General features: G+C 51.5%; 1 long non-coding RNA gene across 1 annotated transcript in view; it reads right to left on the bottom strand.

The window, feature by feature from the left end:
• The window catches only part of LOC113952206, a 4,313-nt gene extending 822 nt beyond the window's left edge, over nucleotides 1-3,491 (bottom strand). The window contains exon 1 of the long non-coding RNA XR_003529444.1: nucleotides 3,013-3,491. This is a non-coding gene — a long non-coding RNA (uncharacterized LOC113952206). The remainder of the gene's footprint in view (nucleotides 1-3,012) is intronic.
• Nucleotides 3,492-16,841: the final 13,350 nt, after the last annotated feature.

Consider the following 16,841-nt stretch of genomic DNA (forward strand, 5'->3'; position numbering starts at 1 on the left):
CGCCCTCGCCGCCGCCGCAGCCGCCGCCGCTGCTCCACCGCCGGGGCGCCCATCGCGGCCGCTCCGCTGCGCTCCGACCGCTCCCCGCGCCGCGCCGAGCCCCGCCGGGCTCCGCAGCACCGCCCCCGACCGCCCCGCACCGCCCGCCCCTGCACGGGCGGGACGGGGCGGGGACGGCCGGGCTGGGGGGCACTGCCCTCAGCCCACTGCTCCCAACCCACTGCCCACTGCCCCCAGCCCACTGCCCACTGCCCTCAGCCCACTGCCCACTGCTCCCAACCCACTGCCCACTGCTCCCAACCCACTGCCCACTGCTCCCAACCCACTGCCCACTACCCACTGCTCCCAACCCCCTGCCCACTGCCCACTGTCCTCAGCCCACTGCTCCCAACCCACTGCCCCCAGCCCACTGCCCTCAGCCCACTGCCCACTGCTCCCAACCCACTGCCCGCTGCTCCTAACCCACTGCCCCCAGCCCACTGCTCCTAACCCACTGCCCCCAGCCCACAGCCCAGGGCTCGCACCACCCGCAGGGGTCCAGCTGCGGGCACAACCCAGCCTGGCCTCAGCTTCGCTGGGCATGGCTCCCTCGCTCCCACCACAGCTCCCGACCCCTCCGGGGCGCTGGGGCACAGGACAGCCCAGGCACAGCCTCCCCATCCCTCTGCTGCTGGGGCTCCCAGGCTGGAGGAGCTGGGCTGGCCGGAACCTTTCCTCTGTCCTTCCACGTGAAGTCATGATTAGTATTGCAACAGTAATGCAGGTATCTGTGGGCTCTGCTGAGCCAGGCGTGTTGTGCACACACAAGGGAACAGCTGCCTCTGCAGGGTCCACAGTGGTGCAGGGACACCATTATCCAGGAATGGCACTGGAATTACATGATGGATCTACCTTTTTTGTTTGGAGAGCCATCTTCGGCTGACATGAACAGCAGAGTAGATGGAATATCTCTGTTCCTATAGTCTGTTTCCCAGGAGCTGCCGTGGCTCATGATACAGACAGAAACAAAAATAAACATCACTGCAAATATTTTTGATTAGTTACTAAGCACTCTCGTTAAAGAGGGTCTCCTTCCTGAGGTAGCACCATCAGTTTCTTGTGATTCTGAAGCTGACCAGCAGGGCAGTTTCCAGCTCTGCTCTTGTGCATTCACAGGTTGTGCTCCTCCACCCAACTTCAGCAACACTGCTGTCCCTGTTGGTCCTGGGTAGGCAGAGCCAGCTCCCATCCAGACAGTAAATGGAGTTAACAACTGGCCTAGGATGTAACTATGGAAGAGGTGTTTTGTTTTGGTTTGTGTTTTTTTCCGGATAGGATACACTCCCTTCCCTCTGGCAGGGCAGGTTTTATCCCATGGTAAACAACTGTGAAACCTGTAGCGCTGTGAAATGCTTCAGCAAGTCACCCCAACTTATGAAAGAGATCCTGGCTGTCCCACTGCTGGCTCCGACTGATGCCATGGGAAAGCAATCAACCCACTGTGAGGTGAGAGGAGTTTGGGTGTGACCATCCCCACTGCCAACACAATGGAGCACTGTGACAGTGCTCCCAAAATACTCCCTTTAAATCTAAATGTCTATTTGAAGTCTGTAACTTCTCGAAAATGTGACCCTGAGAGTCACTGCAAAATCATTACTCTCTCCTCCATCACAGGCCTCCTCTTGCCCCGTTACAGGGCTGCTCGTAAATACCAGGCGTGAGCTCGCTCTCTGGAGAATTGAGACTGGGAATGTCTGGGAAGCCTGTGAAGCTTAGGAACAAATTTCCCATTCAGAATTACAAAGTAATTTAACAAATTCCTTACTAGCATAGTGAGTACTAGCTCCTGAAACATCTCCATTTCTGGGGAGCAATAAGACAGGAGAATTCCCTCTTCTCTCCCACTAATAAACTGGTGTGTGGGTGGAACAGGCTTTGAACTGCTCCGTCTGCAGGAGGAAACAGAAGGAAGGGAATTGCCAGAGATGTTACTCTTACGAAAGAAAAGCTTTATATTTATCTTCTACAGGAGTCTTCTACAAGAAAAAACAACTGCTAGAGAAAGAACAGATGTAACTAAGATGCTGCTGAACATTATAGAGTTTGCTTTATATCATCTCTGCCACTTTCATCTTTTCACTCTTGCTCCCCTTCTGACCATTTCAGTACCCTTCAAGGATCATCTCTTGACCACCTAATGCACAAGCAGTGCAGGAACTTAATAATGTGTCACCTTTGGGCCATCAGATCACACCTACATGCCACCTGACTCCTCCTGCTTTAAAAAAAAGAAAAGGTATCTGATGATCTTGGCACTCTTTGGGTGCCAATCAGCAAAGGTGCAGATCAGAGGTGCTGTGGCTGTTGGAGCTGGTTGCAGGTAGCAGAGCCTCCACGTGTTCTTTGGAGTTCCTTCTGCAATCCAAGAGAGGAAATCCTATTTAGCTGGCTCAGCACCAGCTGGGCTGAGGGTGGGAGTCAGATGCACGAACATCTCCTCTTACACTATCACAGTCTCTGCAGGGCAGGAGCTGCTGCTGCTTTCAGCAACTGCTCACAGGTTCCAGCCAATGTCTGGGTACCTGTGTGTGGTGGGATCCTACCCAAAATAACAGCAGAAGGACTGTCAGGCTGATACTCTTGTTGGACCCATCAGGCCAGGAGCCAGTCTTAACGCCAAACTGAACAGGACTCAGTTGTAAGTCTGAATCAGTGTAATGGTGTTCAAGTGTGCATGAAACCTCACCTTGGGGCTGAAAAAGAGCAGAGGTGCTAAGGAAAGTCTTCCTTTCCCAGCCACATCCTGCAAGGCTTTACTGACGCATGTACATTCTCCACAGGTCACTGCTGGCATATCTGCTTGCTGCCAGGTAGACCATTCTCCAAGGAGGGCCATGGACACTCCAGAGGAGGTTCCCTTAGTTCCCTTAGCTCTGCAAGGGCCCTAGGAAGGTTCTCACAGAGCTGGCTCTCAGAGGGGCAGAAAGAGGTGCTCCTGTTTCTTTCCAGAGCCTCATCACAGTATAAAACCACATAAAGCATTAGGAGAAAACCGTGTAAATCACAGGATACAGATGTGCAGAGATGACAGCCAGATGTGCCTTAGTGGAGCTAAGGAGCAGTCATGACTGTTGCAAGGAGAGCAAACAGCCTCGCGTACTTGGCGTTTTCCCCTGCAAGCCACGCCAAGTTCTGCTCTTCAGACCAAATAGAGATTTTCTTCTGTTTGGACTGGCAGATTACGCTCACAAAGAGCTTTCAACTCTGGAGAAAAATATTTGGGATTCATGCAGAGCAGAATGTTTCGGTGTACATTGGCCAGTCAGAACCCAGCTGCCAGGGATGGTGATCCCCAACTGGCGGGCAGCACCCCGGGTCCGCTCGGAGGGCCGACAGGGGATGGACACCAGCACGTGAGAGTGGTCCTGGAGCTTTGGCCAAACACGGACAGGGGCACCATTAGGCTGGGGTTGGGCGGTGCTTCCCAGCAGAGACCACCCTGAGGCACCTGCGTGGCAGAATCACCAAGTCTCACTGCTGTTGCTCACACAGAACTGCTGTGGAGACCCACCTGAGCAGTGCGGGTGGCCCAGAAAGGACAGTGAGGGGTTCCTTGCACTTTTAGTGCAGGGCCCTGCTTTTCTAGCATGGCTCCTGAGCCCTTGCTCCCACTCTCTGCCTACAGAGAAAGCCTCACCCTCCACTCAGGCATCACCTGGCACACACACACACGTTAGCTGGTTGTGCATCCACTCTGAGGCTGTGGTGCCTGAGCACAGCTGCAGTTCAAGGTTCAAAGCAACAGCCTCTCAGCAGGACGGGGGTAGCTCAGCGTGGTTGCTTCTCTCCTGTGAAGTAAGACAGGCTGGCTTACACCAGCTGTTTAATCTGCAAGCCTTAGGCACACACACATCCTCTGCAAGCCACAGAGAGGATGCAATTAAGCACTCTGCTGATTACCGCTGGTGGCAGCTCCCTCCTTCCTGCCTGGGATCCCTCGGTGAGCAGAAAGCCTGTGTGGGTGATCCTCCCCTGCTCCCACGTGGAGTTCCGTGTCTGAATGAGCCAGTTCCAGTAAATCTGACCAGCCTTGCCCCGAGAGAGGTCAGGGGGTGGGTGTACACAGGGATGTCACTGCGAGCTGGTGGTCAGCAGCTGAAGGCACCATGCCTTTCCTCAGCTCCTGGCAGTGCCATGTGCAGCAATGACAAACCACCTCTTTTCAGTCACCACTCAGACTCTGGGTTCAGGGTGGTTCAAAAGGTTGTCCAGCTGAGGCAATTTCCATGTAAAAACAGTTTACAGTAGTTTAGGCTATGCCTGTCCCCATTTGATTTAAGAGCATTTAAATAAGTTTGCATATGCTTAGATAAAACGGCTTAAGGTCACAGCCTTGGATAACGCTGGGTGTCCTCTTCCTGAAGGCTGGCAACTCTCCTCTCTCTGAAAAGCCTGAGCAAAAGTGTTTGCAGTTACAGCCTTTGGGTGAATTTGAGTTTTCGGGGAATCATTGGTACGGCCCCAAATCTTCCTGCAGCCTGAGGGAGGCCCATCTCCATCACAGAGCCAACAAACCCGCCCTCCTGTGCTCCCCAAGTGATCCCTTGAGCAGATCCATCAGAAGTACTTGCAGGGTGGGAACACCTGCTGTGCCCAGGCAGCTCACCATGGGCTCCAGGGCAGCCTGACAGCCTCTGTGCCCTGCCAGAGCAAGAAAGGAGGGGTGGCAGCAGGGCAGCACACAGCCATGGACAAGGACATTTGTCTCCTCTGGGTTTGGGGCCACAGAATAGAGGAAGTGACCACAGGAAGAGTGAAGAGAACAGCACTGAGGCAGTGGGTCCATTCTCAGGATGTGCCCACAGCCCCCGTGCTGTTTGTCTGTCCTGGCAGGCAGCAGAGGGAATGCACTCTCCCTCTTTTAGCTCTCTAGGAAAACCAACAAGGCTGTTGCAGAGCTGAATTCTGGCTTGCCTTCTGCCAGAGGGTCCTGGTGGCTAAAGGAGGGCAGCAGCATCTGGCTCCCACACTCCTCTTCTGTACTGTACTCTATCTCAGAAATATTTTCTAAAGCTTTCCATGTCTTCTCTCCTTGATTCAGATTCATGATTAAATACACACATGAACAAGCAAACTAAAGAAATAATATACACTGTATTTGTATGTGTACATTGTGTTAGTCCCTTTTTGAGGCTTGGAGATATTTTCTTCTCCAGCCCTCTTTTTAGGTGCTATTTTCCCTTACTGAGGCCAGCAGGATGGCAGCCAGAGAGGCAGGACAGAGCAGGACAGCCCTTCCCTGTCAGAGCCCCCGAGAACTTTTGCACAGACACTGTGCTCCCTTCCCAGGGCTGTTTGTCCCAGTACTCAAGTCTCTGCTATCGGCATGTCTTTGGGAATATCTTGTGGCAAGGAGAAGCAATTACCAAATTGAGTGTGCAGAGCATAAAAGCCAACTAGGGTTCTTTCTGGATGAAAGAGGCAATAAAAATGCTGGTATTAATAGAAAAATATTTGTTACTTCATGGGATATCAGGGCTTCCTGTGGTTTGAGGCTGTGTCTTGCATAGCTCGTTGCTGAACGCCTCAGGATGACTCTTTCCTTTTTCTCTTTCAGCAGCAGCCCGTTGGCTCTCCAGCCAGTGATCTGGTTCACAAACAGAGCGGTTCTGTGCCTCCTTATCAGCCGTCCTCGTGCTCCTCTCTCTCCCCTTCCGCAGGCGCGCGCCGGCGCACACGGGCCGTGCTGTGTCCGCCTGCACCCTGCCTGCAGAGAGGCTGCACAGTGACAGCTGGGCTGCAGCAAAGCTGCTGCTCTACCTGCCTGATAGCACTGGAAAACCAGCAGCATTTAACAAAATTAAAGGACAGAAAATTCAAAACAAATGCAAATGAAATCCTACTACGTGCACTGGAATTGTCCTGGAGGGCCCTTTGCCACAGTGAGCTATTTCTGAGGCCAAAAAAATTACTGAAAAGCAGAAGAAGGATGGGTAGCTGGGTAAATATTGAGAATAGCAGTGTCAGAATGAATCCTAACATTTGTTTATCCAAAACTCACAGTTTACAACTTGTAGAAGTCTAAGAAAACAAAAAGGATCATGAAATCTAATATAAATCTGAGATCACCACCAACCCACCTGCTCCTTTACTGCTGAACCCCTCCACGGTGGCCTGCTGTCCTCCAAAAAGCATCACAGGCTGGTAACACTGGTGGGATGCCAGTCTCTGCCCCCACGTTCCTCATGTATCCCTGTCCCCCCGTGCCCACCCTTGCAGACAACAACTCACAGAGACTGCTCACACAATTTTTTTCCCCTCAGGCTGTATGAAAGCACCTTCTCTTTTCTGCCTTTTTTGGACTCTCCTGTGACTTCCTTAGAATCATTTAAGCTGAAAAATATCTCTAAGACTGTCGAGTCCAACAAGTAATCAGCAGCGCTGGGATAACAGTTGAACACAAGCACTTGATAAGCCCTCTAGGACAGAAACTCTTCTCTGCCTCAAGCTGCTAATGCAGCACTTTCCACCATCACAGGCAGAACCACAGCGAGCCACCAGCATCCCAGCACCCAGGATGTGAGTTATGAGTGAGGCACACCTGGGTCCTGCTGATGCATCACAGCTCATGGCATGCAGATGGGTCAGGAGGCAGGTGGAGACCTGCTGAGGGGACCGTGACCACGCACTGCTCAGCAGCAGCACAGCCCAGCAGGCTTGGCCCTCCTGGGGAGCTGTGTGTGCCCAGGAGAGCCAGAGAGCTCGGAGCTGCTGTCCAAGATGCCACGGCAAGCTCCTGGGAGAGGCTGTGCCCACCCGCACAGGGGATCCCATCCTGCACAGCTGCTGCCCTCCCCTGCTTTGTCCCTGCCAGCCCACTGCTTCTCCTCGTCCCTGCATGGCAGCACTGCCACCTTCCTGCGCTTCAGTCTGTCCCCCAGCTTGGGAATGTCCTCGAGTTACCAAGGACATGTTCTGGCCACCCCCCAGGCCTCTCATAAGGACCGAACAGCACCAGCCTGCAAGGAGCACTTCCTTCCACAGCCCAGCTTGGCATCTCTGGCAGATCCCGGCCATGGGCCCCTCCAGGGTCCCCATCGCCTCAGCAGAGGTGGCTGCCCTTGGGTGACCCCACTGGGCTCTCTCAGGTCCCTCTGTGTGACTTCCCTCCAGAGAGCAGGTAAATCTTCCTCTCCTCCACCCTCTTGGCAGCATGCCTGGTGTTAGCGAAGGCTGGAAAGGGCGACTGCCAGCAAGAGAGGAACGCATGGTCTGCAGGAGAGGTGCAAGAGCTTTCAGCCCCAGGGGATGTTTGTTCCCTTCACACTGGAAGGACCTGTACGTGGCAGAGATCCCCGGGATGATCTCTGGGTTGGTATCCGAAACTGGCTCATCAGCACTTCACACAGGAGCTGATGCAATCGGATCCCAGAGCTGCAGCTTCATCAAATAATCCACAATTACGAGAAGAAATGTCGCTGCTCGGCTGAACGAGCTGAACTTACTGGCCCAGCTGAAGCAGCTTAATTAAAGTCACTGGAAGGAAGCTGTGATCATCCTTCCTGTGAGTAGAGATACTCACAGGTTTATTGCTTACCATTTTCCCTCCCAATTCCGGATATAGGAGAAGGTGGAGAAGTAGTTTATGTAGGAAGCTTCACTGGCATCCTGAACTGTGAATGAAACATGCCTGGGTTGACAGAAAACCAGAGTTCACTGGGCTGTTATCCCCTGCCCAGCAGTGGTCCTCACTTACCTGCCTATAAATGTGTTAAGTGACAAAATTCTTCACCAGTTCTAAGCAACAGAGCACAAATATGTTAGAAGACAACTCGTGGATATTAACTGTCACTTACTCTTGAAGAGGTGGTGATAGCATGCAAACAGATCAACTCCTGCTCAGACTCAGTTCCAGCCACATTCCAGTCTCAGATTTATCAAGGGATGCATCTTGGAGCGCACAGGTTGCTCCTGGAGACATCTAGTGAGGCAGCAGCGTAATGCAAACCAGCACAGGCACCCAAAAACATTCCTGTGGAGAACTGTGACCCCATGCCCACCGAGAGCTTTGAGTCCTGTGCAGTGTATGAAACAGGGTGTCAAATTTCTGGTCTTGTAAGACACACCTCTCCAACTCTGTTAACAAAATCTTTCATTCTCTCTGGTATCAGATTTATTTATCTTATACTGAACACAACAGGCTTAAACACACGTCTGTGCACACACACTTAAACTGCTCCACTGCTTAACAGGCACTTCTACATGTTAATTATACCGAAGTTAAGTATGTACAAGACTGCCTTTAAAGAAATAGTTTAAAACTACCCTAAAGGTATACAAAGCAGCAGGGAGTTCACCAAAGCACATTTCACCTTCCAAACAAGCAGATTACACGAAAGCTGTAGTAGAGCTGTTGTGTATTGCTGGTAAAACAGCTTTGATTACCTTTTAGTCATTAAGTCCTTCAGCAGTTCAACTGAGTAAATACCAGGGTCTCACAGGCAACGTTTGTTTACATGTAATGGAGGAAACAAAGAAGTTCCTGGCTGTCTCATCTCCTCAATGCCACCTCAGCCTAAGGTAGCTAAAATATTTACCCCAGCTGCGGACATACAGAGTGATTTACACGGCAGCAGGTGACGCTTTGGAGAAACAGTTTGTCACTTGCACAACTGCCGTGGCCTGACCTACATAAAACAAGGACAGCAAACCAATGCTCTGACATACATCAGTGCTTTGTTTAACTAGGCTGATACATTTGTGTCTGATAACTGGTATCTGCTATTCAGTCAAACTGATTTTTAATTTTTATCATAAAACTGTATTTTCAAAACCTCTCAGAAATTAATATCCACGTACAAGAGTTCTGCTCGATTTTCCCCAGTGTCTATTGCCAGTAGGTTTTTAGCATGCAGCACAAAGCTCTGGCCCTTCCAGCTGCAGGGAGCAGGGCAGTGTGGGCAGGCCTCGGGCAGCAGCCCTGCGAGGAGCTGATAATCCCGGCTGGCAAACGCCACCGTTCCCTACGCGCCATTCCCAGCAGGAAACAGCTGGCACGGCCAGCCCAGGCAGCAAGGCCCCGCTGCCAGTGAGGGAAGGGCACGAGCCCTTGGCTTACTCCTCAAATCCTGTTTCACAGAACACCTCCCACGGGCTGGGCCGCTCCCTCCAAAGAGCCGTGGCACCCAACTGCCCTGGAATGGCAAGGGCCAGGAAAACCCCATGACAGGAAACGGCCTCGAGTTGTGCCAGGAGAGGTTTATGTTGGATATTGTGACAAGCACCTTCATGGAAAGGGCTGTCCAGCCCTGGCACAGGCTGCCCATGGCAGTGGTGGATCCCCATCCCTTGAGGGATCTAACAGCTGTGTGGATGTGGCACTTGGGGACGTGGGTTAGTGGTGGCCTTGGCAGTGCTGGAAGAATGGGTGGAGTTGATGGTGTCAGAAGGCTTCTCCAACCTAAATGGTTCTGTGATTCTGTGCAAGGAAGCTGTGCTGGAAAAGCATCAGAATCAGTCCCTACTTCAATGAAGGACAAATGGGTTAATTTGTGGTGAACGACACTCCTAATTAATCAGCCAGGATTCCACTTGTTTGCACTAATAAATGAAACTGCTTACCTGAAGGACAGCACTTCACCATTTACTGTGTGAGCAACCCCTCCAAAAGAAAGGCAGCCACATCACACACCTGTGCTCTCACTTGTTTCAGTGACAAAGTAGCCCCAGTTTTTCTGGTGACCTGTAACAGCCTGCCATGCAAACCCACGGACAACAGATGAGCACTCATCAGGACACTGTATTTTGTAAAAAGCAAACAAAGAAGTATTTTGAAGGCAGAGGGGAACATGAAATCACCTGAGACCCTTACCCAGCTGCTGCACTGCATGTTGCCTCAGGGACAGCAAACGAAGTCTCTGGGCATGCTTCAAATTCTTCTCCAATATACTGTATTTTTTTCCCCAAATAGATATATGCTATATTTCTACTGGCTGTTCCAAAAGGAGAGAATTAAAACCTCATCCAGAACATGACTTCATTCTCCCATATATACATTTCATATTTAATGTCACACTTTGGAACCCAGCACTCTGCTGGTGAACATGGATTTAGTTCTGCTAGTGTCACACCACTCTCAAGTGAAGCAGGGTGGGTTAGAAAGCAGTGCAAGGTCTTACCTAGACAGACTTGCTCAGGAAAAATAATCTAAATTAAGTCACTGCCTGACTTTAAGTGGATTAGTTAAAATGCATTCAATCTCCCAATGCAAGTTCTTATTCAGACACAAAATGACCTAAATTTGATTTACCTCCAGTCATTTCCAAACTTAAATAATATTAAGGCAGCTTTCAATCAGAGATGACTGACCCCATGTATGTAAAATGCAGTTTAAGCAATCCACTTACACAGACAAGGAAAAAACCAAACAAGAAAATACTCCCAAGCTCCTGGCATTAAACTGCTGATTGCTGGGCCTGCTCTCCATGAGTTCAGCAGTTAATGGTGGCCGTTAACCACAAACATTTTTGTGCTCCTAATTGCCTTAAACCAAAACTGGAGCCCAGGCAAAGAAAATCAGGAGATAAAATTGAACTTCTGCTCCGTGTCAGATTTGTTTTCCTGAATCAAATAAAAGCAGTGGTGGGCTCATCTGTTCCCCATGAACAGGAACGCAGCGAGGAGAGCAGCTCTCCAGGAGCTGCTGGGGATGTGTCAGGTGCCACCAGCATCTGCTTCAAAAAAACAGACACAGAGAGGGAGCCTGGCCACGGTGTGACAATTCCATCCTGCTGTGGAGCACCCCTGTGGGGTGCAAGGGAAATAGTGGGGGCAGAGGGGTGTGGCAACAGTGAGCTTTAAATATGTCAAAGGCTGCCTTGGAGAGAAGGGAATGCTCTGTTCTCCACGGGGCAGGAGGTAATGGTCAGTGACCCCAGCGAAGGAGGTGAGCCCAGATGGTAGGAAAAGCTGTGCAACAGGAATGCTGCCGGGGCACTGAATTCCAGGAGGGTGGGACCTTCAGAAAGGCATGAACATATAAGCAGCACAGTAAGAGTCTGGCAGGTCTGAACAGCCTTAATAGATGTATCCCTGATGTCAGGTGTAGGTCAGGATAAGAAAAAGGTGTTGTAATCCGGACTGTTGCTTTGTCTCATGCGGAGATGACAGAGCAATTTCCATATTTGGGTCTGCCCAAAGACATGCTGCTATATTTTCTGGAATAAACGATGAATGCTGCAGAAATCTAAACATGACTTTTTATAGTCAGTCCTCCAGGCACACAGCTATTGAGTGCTGAGCTGCCAGCCCCAGCTATGCAGAAACCATGAGTCAAGCCCCTCAGATGCTGAGGCTGCCTTGAGGGCTGTGAGATTCACAGAGCAGGGCTCATTCTTCCTGCTCCGTCAGCTTTAGAGGAGGAAAAGGTACAGCAATAGGCACTGCAGTTCCAAAGCCTCTCTGCAGGCCCAAATGGGAAATTTCCTCACTGAAAAGGCAGGAGAACATGGTGTTCAGTCCCATGGCTGGGGTTGCTGGGGATCTCATAGCAGCACTGGCTGCTCAGGGCATGCAAAGGCCGGGGCTCAGCCAGCCTGGTGCCCCCTCAGCCCCCCAGTGCCAGCCAGGTCACTCCTCCTGCAGCTGCAGTATGTGGGCACTGCAGGGCTGGGCAGGCAAACCCCAGGAAAGGCAGATGGAATGTTTCTATGAGAGCTGCCTGTACCTGGGGCCAGGTGCCTGGAAGACTTTTAGACCACTGTCTGCCATCGCATCCCACAGAACCCACTCAGGGTCTTGCAGCCGGCAGAGACGCAGCCTCTGGGAAGCTCTGGAGCGGGGCAGCCAGCGAGGAAAGCAATGAGCCACATCCACAGCATCATCTCTTCACCTGGCCAGGGCAGGTGGCAGAGCAGGGCTGTGCCCTGAGCCCACTCTCCCCCTGCAGTCGGAGCTGAGCTGGATCACAAAGTGCCGCAGTTGTTCACCCCTCACATCTGCAAGTTGTTACTCACTGAGAGGCGGCTGAGCTGCCTGTCCTGGTTGTAATAATACTTGTGGCTCTTTTCACTGTTTTGGTTTTGCTAATTCCTTGGTTTGGTTTTCCCAGACAATGCCAGCTGCGTTAGCAAAGGCAGGGACTTTCAATAGGCTCCACATTCTCTTGTTGCACAAAGCTGGGACCTCAGAGTGCATCTTCTGCTGAGAGAGAACAAGGAGAAACCACCCCAGCCACGGAGCAGCAGGTTCAGCCAGGACATCAGCACACTGTGACCAGCACAGACCAAGCTTTGCTGGCCTGGTTTCCACATGGGCACCTGGCTCCGGGGGTTTTCTGTCCGGATGGATTCCAGGTGCAGGTCAAACAGTAGGATACTCTGATTAGATCCAGTCCTCAGCTTAGTCTGCTGCAAAAGGGATGAATTCAAACCTTTGCCTGACGTCAGGTAGATCAGGCCTCCTCTTTAGCAGTGATAACAGGAAACAGCTTTGAGCTCCTCTCTAGCAACCAAGTTATATGGGCTTTTAAAATATGTACTTACATGTTACTTACAAAGGTACCTTTGGTTTAGCTAATTTTAAACACACTCACAACTTTTTTTTTCCAACTTACATAGTGCAAAGAGTAAGAAAGTCTGTAGAAGCCACAATGTCCATAATTGACACTGAATCCTGCTGCTCCAGCCCTTTTTTTGGGAGCTGTAAAGCTCTTGGGAGGGCAGACACGCTTGTGGGTTATGCCTGATGCTTGCTGAAAAGGCAAATCTCAGCCCAAGCTCAGTGGGCCTGGGTAAAACCTACTCTCAAATTAAAAAAAATATTGATATTTCTCTACTCACTGCAGTTCAGCCCTGAGAAGGTTACCAAGCTCTCCCAGGCAGAGCAGGCCCATCCACTCGGACAGCCGTCGCTCCCAGCACAGCACAGCAGCTGCCACCCCATCCTCATCCTGGGGACCCTGGGCAATGTCCTTGCTGGAGGCTCTGGAGCATCTTCTGGACTGACAATGAGCAGGTGAAGGGAATGTCAGTGCACCTTCTTCACCCTAAGGCAGGTTCCAGCACTGCACACATCAGAAAAGAAAACAGGATATGGTGAGACAGCAGCGTTACTGCTCTTATTAGCAATAAAGAGAATGGATCCAGAACAGGAGCACCTGATCCTTGCTCACTCACAGGAATTATGGTGGTCAAATTTCATAAGTTTTGCTCTTCCTATTAATCTTCTCTGCTTAAGTAAAACAGCCCTCAGAAAGGGCAGAGCCATTGGGTTTGTTTTGCTGAGGGCAAAACCTGTTTGACACCGAAGAAGAGAAAACAAAACTTTCTAAGAAGTAAAAGTATCACAACTCAAAATCTCCACTGCCTTCCATGGCCAACACATCTTGAAGCCTCGTTAGCTTTGTGCTGGTTTGCCCTGCAACTCCACAATCCCAGTTCCCTGTCCCACTTCCCAAGACTGTCTGCACTTGTTTGTAAAGGAAAAACAGATCAGCTCAGGCTGATGCATTTTTCCATGGCCAGTAGGCATGGCCAGAAAAGCACACAGATCAAAGCAGCAGGGTCAGGAGGGAGAGTCTGAATGTTAGACCCTGCTAAAAGCAACAGACGACACTCCTACTGCTTGGGAGCACGGGAGGCAGCCCAAATAACTAAAGGGATCTGTGTGCTAGCTCTGCTCCAGGCCAGCCAGCCACATAAGGTGACTTCCAAAGCATCCTGCACAGTTGCCATATCTGTGTGTGCTGGCCCCTCATTTCACCTCTGCTGATCTCTCCAGGCAGTGTCCGAGGGCTCTGGTGTGCAAGTCTTCCCTGGGCTCATCCCCCTGCTCCGGGGCAGAGGGGAGGGAGCAGAGCAGGGATCAAAGTCACCCAGAGAGCAGCCACTTCCCGACCCTGCCTGGGCCACCTTCCCACCCCATTCTCATGGGGGGACTCTTGGGTGTGTCCTTGTGCAGGTACAGTAACCCCACTGCTTGGGCAGGGTGACATGGGAAAGGCATTCTGTGGGATCACTTTGGATCTACACATCTTTAAATCCCTCCAGGAATGGTGACTCCACTACTGCCCTGGACAGTCTGTTCCTGGGCTTGGCAACACTTTCTGTGAGGAATTTTTTCCCAATATCTACCCTAAACCTCCCTTGGCACAACTTGAGGCCATTTCCTCCTCTCCTGTCACTTGTTATCTGGGAGAAGAGGCTGAGCCCCACCTGGCTACAATCTCCTTTCAAGTAGCTGCAGAGAGTTAGGAGGTCTCCTAATGTTTGCAAAGAATTACTGAATTTGCTCTTAAATCTGCCCTGAGCTTTATTCCAGCTCCTCACTGTCCTTCTGTTTATAAGCTTTCCCCTTGTGCCTAACAAATTGCCTCAGGCGAGATCCCAACCCATCCCATTCTTTTCCTACCCACAATAAAAACTCACAGAAAACAGCAGTGTTTCATTTTTGAGCTATTTTGAAAAGGAATGTAATCTCCAAGGAACTGGGTAATGTCAGAAAGTGACCAAATAGCACAACAAATTGGGCTCAGAGTTTCAGAACTATCCAGGCTGAGCACTGGGCTCAAATCAGTCCCTGTGAGCAGCCATGTGGAAAAACTGCCCTTTCCTAAGCTGTGGTTAACACTCCAGCAGCAGATTTTCAGGCTGTGGGCTCCCGGGGGGGGTAGGCACCAGTGGAACAGGAGGAAATGAGGCTGCCTGAATTCAGCAGGCATTTCCCTGCCTGCCCCCAAAGCTGCTCCTCACAGCCTGTGGGAGAGCTTTAGGACAATGAGCAACTTCCACACCCCCTTTGGCACAGGGCAGGAGCCTCCATTGGGATCACTGGACACTGGTTTTTTATCAGCACCAACAGGGTTTAAGCCTCCCCTTGAATCCCTGTTTGCCCATGGAGGTGACCACACTGCTGGGCAGCCAGAGGAGCAACCACAGCTCCAGGTCTGGGACCAGCTGTCCCAGGAGCTTCCCTGCTTGGAGGGCAGCAGGATCTCAAGGCTGCTCACACTCACAGAGGCATCAGCTGCACGGGAAATCCACCACCAAAAAAGCCTGTGGGAGAGGCTGGGACTGTGGTGGGCGTCACTTCTGCTGCACCAGGCTCGTTCATGGCCCTGCTCTGAGAACAGGCACTAACACTGCACAGACTCACCCCAAAGCAGCACCAGCATCACTGCACAGACTCACCCCAACGCAGTGCCAGCATCACTGCACAGACTCACCCCAAAGCAGTGCCAGCATCACTGCACAGACTCACCTCAAAGCAGCAGCAGGATCTCTGCACAGACTCACCCCAAAGCAGTGTCAGCATCACTGCACAGACTCACCCCAAAGCAGTGCCAGGATCTCTGCACAGACTCACCCCAAAGCAGTGCCAGGACCCCATGTGAACACGGGCAGTGACCCACATCCTGCTACCAGAGGAAACAGTCAGTGCCTGACCTGCCATGACTCCAGGTGAGGGGTTTAGCCACCTGCTTCCCAAGGATGTGCCGCTGCCCCTCATCCTGCTTTTCCGCCCCTGGAATTCGGGCATGACTTCAGAAGTTCCTGGAGCTCCCGTTGCCCAGGGGCCCGAAGCCTCAGCATGGCACCTGATGGGAAAGGAAGCCTGGCTGCTCATGGCACAGCTGCCCAGGGGACAGAGGTGCTGGGGTGACAGCCAGCCCTGGGCAGCAGGGACAGATGCCATGGGATGACCAAGGACGACCCTCCCTCCTGCCCCGGAGATGAGAGTTGTTTCCATCAGTGCATTAATTCTTCCTTAAGCCCTTTTCCTGGGAAGGGTGACTCACTGCAATATCCATCTGAAACGTTCTCCTGAGGTATTTTTAGACAACAGTGGTGGTGGTCCAGTGAGTCATGGCTCCAGCGCTGCCCATTAGTGCAGAAAGACATGGGATCCAGTGTAATGGATTGTTTTCCAGGGCTGCTTCCATGGAGCTCTGCCTCCCTGGCAGTGCCAGCCTTCACACCCACCTCTGTTTCCCTTGCACTGTGTTTAAAGGATGGGGTTTGTTCCCTCCTCACAGACAAAAGAAGTGGAGCAGTCACCCAAAAGCCCTTCACCTCCAAATCACTGTAATCCAACTTGATTCACTGCACGTACCAGTGCCTGTTCCTTGTGCTAACAAGGGAACAAGGCAGGGAATGCTTTGGAGAGCTTCAGCAGTTTACCTACAATAAATCTCACACTTTGGAGGGCTGGAGGAGCTTGTGGGGAGAGCAAGTGAGAGGAGAGGCTGCCCTGCTGCCTCCTGGCACAGTATAATGCAGCAAGTGATCCAGCTTGTTCAATAAGAGAGTAAAGCAGGAGGAGAAAAAAAGAAAACCAAAACCCCAACCAGAACAAAAAAAAAGCCCTGAGCAGTACCTGAAGAGTTAAGCCATGTTGCCACAGCATCTTCAAAGCATTTTAATTGTTTGTTTTACTGAAAGAACACGAGAGGTAGGTGTTCTCATTTCATACATTTTTAAACAGAGAGGCTCAAGCTGCTCTGCTCTGTGGCAAATGGCACTTCTCATGTGGTGAGACAGCAGTTCTGTGTGTGTGTGCAGTGTATATCCCAGCTCAGGCTGTGCTGGTTTGGGGCATTTCTGTGCTCCTGGCTGAACCCCCCACCCATCACACACACCTCAGGGACAACAGACCCTGGTCCCACAGGCACCACAGACACACCCAGCAGAGCATCCCACTGCCCCCAGGCCACGAGCACACCAGTGCAGAGCAGTGCAACCTACATTCCAGCCTAAATGATGCGAAGATTCTAAAAGCAGAGGCCAAAAGCACAAAGAGATGGACTGGCAGCATTTGGGGCTGGGCTAACACCCCATCAAGACTCTTGAGTTCTGCTCCCTCCA

The sequence above is a fragment of the Corapipo altera genome, unplaced genomic scaffold (assembly GCF_003945725.1).
Source record: "Corapipo altera isolate COAL_440 unplaced genomic scaffold, ASM394572v1 70, whole genome shotgun sequence".
Classification (NCBI taxonomy): Eukaryota; Metazoa; Chordata; class Aves; order Passeriformes; family Pipridae; genus Corapipo; species Corapipo altera.